Source organism: Balaenoptera acutorostrata, chromosome 6, assembly GCF_949987535.1.
Source record: "Balaenoptera acutorostrata chromosome 6, mBalAcu1.1, whole genome shotgun sequence".
NCBI lineage: Eukaryota > Metazoa > Chordata > Mammalia > Artiodactyla > Balaenopteridae > Balaenoptera > Balaenoptera acutorostrata.
Window position 1 is genome coordinate 9,041,176 of NC_080069.1, and position 6,578 is coordinate 9,047,753.

The following is a 6,578-nucleotide window of genomic DNA, read 5'->3' on the forward strand; positions in this document are numbered from 1 at the left end:
GGTGCCTCTCCCAGGCTCCTTCCTCTGGCCCCTGCTCTCCAGCTGGCTCTGGGTCTCAGCTCGCCACACCTGCTCAGCGACCTGGAACCCTTTCCTATCTCCAGCCTCCCCCTCACAAACTGTTCTCCTTCAGGCAGTGAGCCTTCTCAGGCTTTGCTGTACACACACACACACACACACACACACACACGGTCCCCCATGCTCCACACCCTACCAGCCCAAGTCCCACCCCTCTCCTTCTAACCCAAGCCCCGCTCCTCTGCTTCCTCCCACAGTAGGGATCTGTCTCTGTGGAAAGGTTGGCCTCCTTTTGCCAGCCTCACCTCCTCACCGACTCCTCATCCCACCAGGATCTGGCTTCCACCCACTTCTGCACTGGCCAGTGGCATCACGACTTCCTGCTGCATGCATCCCTGTTTTGTGCTGGGTGCAGAAAACAGCTCTGGGAGGTGTCCCCGTGCCGTGGCCAAACACCCGCATGCCAAGATCTGTGGGGAGCTGGTCTCACTCTCCTGCTTAGCCTTGCCCTTCTCTGTCCAGAAGCCCAGCTGGGGACCTGAGGGGCGAGCCCTGCTCCCCCCTGCCTCCCTGCCCATAAGCCCCGACTCCGTGCTCAGGAGCCTCAGGGGGGAAAGCCCGGGACTCTGGGGGAGTCGGTGGCTGAGCTGTCTGGTCCTGGGGTTGCCTCCGCTGGTACCTGCCCAGGCTCTTCGGTGTCGGGCCTGGCCAGGGGGGTCCTGGCCATGCGTGAGAGCTCACGAAGGTCCCAACATCTGCCACCTCAACCACTCAGAGCCATCATTCCCGTCAGCCACGGGACTCCACCTTCCTTGTCCTCGTGGTCATATTACTTCAGGGCCCTCGCTGCCTCTCCTGCCACTGGGAGGACCTGGGTTAGGGTCACTTTGTTCCACTCCCGCAGATTACTAGGGACAAGGGGAGGGGGAGGGGATCCCTAGGGCTCCTCATGAAAACGTACCCATTCCCTCTTCAGCAACATTCACACTCTTGTCTATCTCATGGAGGGAACGAATGCACCAAGTGTGCCCCTTTGCAATGTGTAGTTGCTATGCCACTGTGCCTTTCTGTCCTTGCCATCCTTGGCTGATGCTTCTGTTGAACAATTGTTTATTTCTTGGCTTCTAACGAGCCACTCTCTCCTGAATGATCTTATGTCTCTCCACACATTCCTTCTCTGCCTTCTGTGAAGACTTCCCTGCCTCCGTTGGTCCCTTACATGTTGCCGTGATCCAGGGCTCTGCCCACAACCTCCTGTCTTTCTAGGCCACGTATCCTTTTTCAAAATTCTAATGGTGAGAACACAACATGAGATCTACCCTCAAAACATTTTAAGTGTACAATAGAGCTGCAGGCAGTCTACTATACAGCAGATTTCTAGAACTTATTCATCCTGCACACCTGATACTTTATGCCCATTGATCAGCAACTTCCCATCCTCCTCTCCCCCCGTCAGCCCCTAACAACCACCGTCCTATGCTCTGATTCTATGATTTGACTATTTCAGATATCTCATACAAATAGAATCATGCAGTATTTGTGCTCTATGACTGGTTTATTTTGCTTAGCATAACGTCTTCAAGAGTCATCCCATGTACTCTCTTTTTATTTTTAAAATTTAATTCTTTTATTGGGGTAAAATATACATAACATAAAATTTACTTTTTTTTTAAACCATTTTTAAGTGTAAGTTCAGTGACATTAAATACGTTGTCATTTCTGTGCAACCATCACCCCCATCCATGTCCAGAAGTTTCCCAACTCCCCAAACTGAAACTCTGTCACCATTAAACGCTACCTTTCCCTTTCCTCTCCCCCAGCCCCTGACAATCCCATTCTGCTTCCCGTCTCTATGAATCTGAGTCCTCTAAGACCTCATGTAAGTTGAACGTACAGTGTTTGCCCTTGTGTGACCAGCTTCTTTCACTTAACATAATGTCCTCAAGGTTCACAGGCCACATATTCTTGAGAGACTTTATACAGTGCATGACATCGATGTTCGTCCATAGAAACGACGTATTTCTTCCAGATTTAGGTAATGGAAGTGTTCACTATCCTCTGTCTCAGCTTGGGGTATGCTGATGTCTTTCCCCAGAAATGGATGATTGAGAAGCTATGCTGCTTGATAGGTTTTCAGGGGTCCCCGGGGCTGATGTGTGTTGGGGTGTGTTGCCAGAGGGAATCTTCATGCAGTGGTCCAAGGAGGTGAGTCTCCAAGTCCAGGCTTGCCCAGCAGGAGCTGTCACAGCCTGCAATGCTGGGGTAGGGCCTACAGGATGGCCGCCATGCCTGGACTCTCAGGTGATGCCCCTTACTTGAGTTCTCTCCTAAGTCTGGGGTCCCAGAGCTGGGATGGGCCTTGATGTCCCAGACCTAGAGCCCCTTCTCATTTCCTTTCCCATCCCTTTCAATGTTCTCCTTGTGGTCTGTAAGTCACAATTCTCTTTGTTGCATCAGAAACTCAAACTGGCTTAGACCAAGTGAGAATCTATTGTTTCACAGAACAAAAGTGTCTCAGCGTGTGCTTCAGGCGAGGCTAGATCCAGGTGCTCAAATTTGTGTTCATTCCCAGGATTGTCCCTGAGCTTTTCCTTTACCAGCCCCCTTCCTGAAATGCACTTCTAACACCCGATCACCTAGTTAACTCTTACTGATTCTGCAAAGCTCCACTTGTGTGTCAGCCCTTCTAGAAAGTCTTCTGGACCCTCTTCTCCCCCAGGCTGATTCAGTGTTCCTCCAGCTGCCCAAACCAACAACCTGAGAGTCATCTTACCTGCTCCTCCCCCTCCTCCTCCTTCCCAGTCACTCCAAGTTCTACCGACTTTACCTCCTAAATATTTTCGGGTCCCTTCTCTTCTCTCCACCCCCATCACTATGACCCAAGGATAGTCCTCCATCATTTCTTGCTTAGGTACTATCAGACCCAGACCCCAAACAACTATTCTCCACACTGTCACCAGAGTAAACAAAAACAAAAACAAGCAAAAATCTGCTTATGGACTGGAAATTGGCAAGGGGGAACTTGCTAGGGTGATCATAATGTTCTGCATCTTGTTTGGGGGGTTGGTTATTCTGGTATAACCGACTTGCTTAAGATCTCTGAATTTTATTTTATATAGGTTATATTGTTCCCTCTCTCTGCACACACAGATACATAGACACTTAAAAATGGACTATGTCAATTTCTTGCTTCAAAACCCTCAATGGTTGCTTGTAGAGTAGCCCCCGAAGACTTCATGGAGCTTACAAGGCCCTCTGTGATCGGGGTCTTTCTTTCTTCTCCAGCCCTTTCTTCTCCTCCTTCCGGAACTTTGCATATGCTGCTTCTCTTCCTGGAAGCTCCTCTACTCTGTCTCTGCCTACATCCTTCTGGTGCCTCGGGTATCAGCTTAATCGTCTCTTTCCCAGGGAAACCTTGTCCGGGTCCCTGTGACAAGTCTGGTAGCCCTGAACGCGTTACCGGCAGCACTTTGCACGTTGTAAGTGTTCACTTAACCATTTTGATGATTTGTTTTGGTGCCTGTTTCCTCTAGGTTGTAAGACATGAGGGCATTTCCTCTTATTGACGACTTTTGCTCACCACTCTGTGCGCCACGGTATGCTCCACGGCCTGTTGAATGGCTGTGACTATCTTTGTCATGACCCTATGATGTGACCTTTCACCTTTCTACTGAACAGTTGCCTCCTGGTCCAGCCTGCTTATCACGTGAAGGCGTGGGCAATGTCTTCTTCTCCCCTGGGGCCCCGGGGGTTGGTGTATGGCCTGCATGGTGGCCGGCACTCAGTAGATGTTTGCCAGTTGCATGATTGGCAACATCACGAAGTGATACTGACAGAATGGAAACAGGCTATGGACAGAATTTTCCTAGGCACTTGACTCATTTTGGCCACACCCAATGTTCTTTCATTAGAAGGGACATTCTCAAATCTCCCTTGAGATCCACATAAAAGCCACATAGTTTGGCTTTGAACTTGATGACCTTTCCTATTTACCATTTGTGGAATGAATATGTGTATCTCAGCGTACCTATCTTAAAGACCTGTTTAGTTATAGAAACAAAACAAAACAAAAACCTCATAGAATTACCGAACAATGCTAAAGAGTGTTTTTAGTTAGTAAATAATGGGAATTATACTCCAGGAGCTTTAAATATATTATCTCTTTTAATGCTTGCAAGAATTCCATGAGATCAATATAATGATAATCATTCCCAGTTGACCTATGAGGAGACTGAGGCCTAGGGTGATTATGTATCTTGCACAAGATCATGAAACTAGTGCTGAAACCCCCGGTCTTAACAATTGGCCATACTAATTGCTACTGCAGAATTCAAGAGTTTTCTAGATAAGTCCAGGACATTCACGCTTCAGAGACTCTAGTTAACACCCAAGTAGAGCTGACTTAACTGCTTGCTTCAGGCTACAATATACACGATAACCGAGAGATTTTGTATATCTTTGAATGATTCAGGGCAGATTTGGCCATTATTTTTTCTTTTTATCCTTTATCATCATCATCATTGACATTGGTTTTGTTTTGTTTTGTTTTGTTTTTTATAGTCACCATTAGATTCTCAGACCTTACTCATCCTTTTTTTTTTTTTTTTTTTGATTGCACCGCGCGGCATGTGGGATCTTAGTTCCCCAACCAGGGGTCAAACCCATGCCCCCCTGCATTGGAAGCACGGAGCCTTAACCACTGGACCACCAGGGAAGTCCCCTTGCTCATCATTTAGCTGAAAGTTTGTACCCTTTTACCAACCTCTCCCTATTTCTCCCACTCCCCAGTCCCTGGCAACTACTTTTCTACTCTGTTTCTATGAGTTTGATTTTCTTTTTAGATTCCACATGTAAGTAAATACTATGCAGTATTTGTCTTTCTCTGGCTGCCTTGTCTCACTCAGCACAACGTCCTCAAGGTCTATCCGTGTTGTCAAATGGCAGGATTTTCTTCTTCCTAATGGCTGAATAATATTCTATTGTATCAATATATACATACCATTGATGGACACTTAGTTTGTTTCCGTATCTTGGCTGTTGTGAATAATGCTGCAATGAACATAGCGGTGCAGATATCTCTTCAAGATCCTGTTTTCATGTCCTCTGAATACAGACCCAGAAGTGAGATTGCTGGATCATACGGTAGTTTCATTTTTAATTTTTGGAGGAATCTCCATACCCCATGATGTTGATTCTCATCGTCAACATTATTTTTTATCATCTACATCATCAGAATTGAACCCCTATTAAGACGTGAGTTTGGATGCTAGAAATATACGAAGGTACATGGTAAGGTCACATTATCTAAAAATACTCCATCTGGAAGGGAACACAGAGGTATTTTTGTCCAAACCCTAAACGTTCCAGACAATGGAATGAGACCTTGAGCAAAGGGGGCATCACTAGTTAGATACCAGAGTCTGGGCTGGAACTCCAGCCTCTGACCACATATTAGTGCCATTTCATCTACATCATGTTACCTGCCTGTGATGGTGAGCTTTACGTATTGACTTGGCTGGGCTGCAGTACCCAGTTCTTTAATCAAACGTTAATCTAAGTGTTGTTGAAGGTCTTAAGAGAAAAACCAAAGTTTGCTGAAAATGAAGAAATTGTGCCTCAAGACTGCATCATCCACTCCTGCCTGAGTTTCTAGGCTGCCAGCCTGTCCTACAGATTTTGGACTTACTAGTCCTGGTAATCACATAAGCCGATTCCTAAAAATAAATCTCTTCATATCTATCTGTCTGTCTATCTATCTATCTATCTATCATCTATCTATCTATGTATCTATCTATCTACTTACTTATCTATTTAGCTATTATCTGTCAATCATTTATCAATTTATCTATCAATCATCTATCAATCTATTATCTATCCACCTACCTATCATCTATCTATCTATCTACCTATTCCCTTATCTATCGCTCATCTATCATCTATTTATCTATCTATCTATATTTCTTTCTATCATCTATCTATCTATCATCTATCTATCTATCATCTATCTATCTATCTATCATCTATCATCTATCTATCTATCTATCTATCATCTATCTATCTATCTATCTATCATCTATCTATCTATCTATCTATCTATCATCTATCTATCTATCTATCATCTATCATCTATCTATCTATCTATCTATCTATCTATCATCTATCTATCTATCTATCTATCATCTATCTATCATCTATCTATCTATCTATCATCTATCATCTATCTATCTATCTATCTATCATCTATCTATCTATCTATCTATCTATCTATCATCTATCATCTATCTATCTATCTATCTATCATCTATCATCTATCTATCTATCTATCTATCATCTATCTATCTATCTATCTATCTATCATCTATCATCTATCTATCTATCTATCTATCTATCTATCTATCATCTATCTATCTATCTATCTATCTATCATCTATCATCTATCTATCTATCTATCTATCTATCATCTATCATCTATCTATCTATCTATCTATCTATCTATCTATCATCTATCTATCTTCTTGGTTCTGTTCTCCGGAGACCCCTGACTGATAACACTGCCCTAC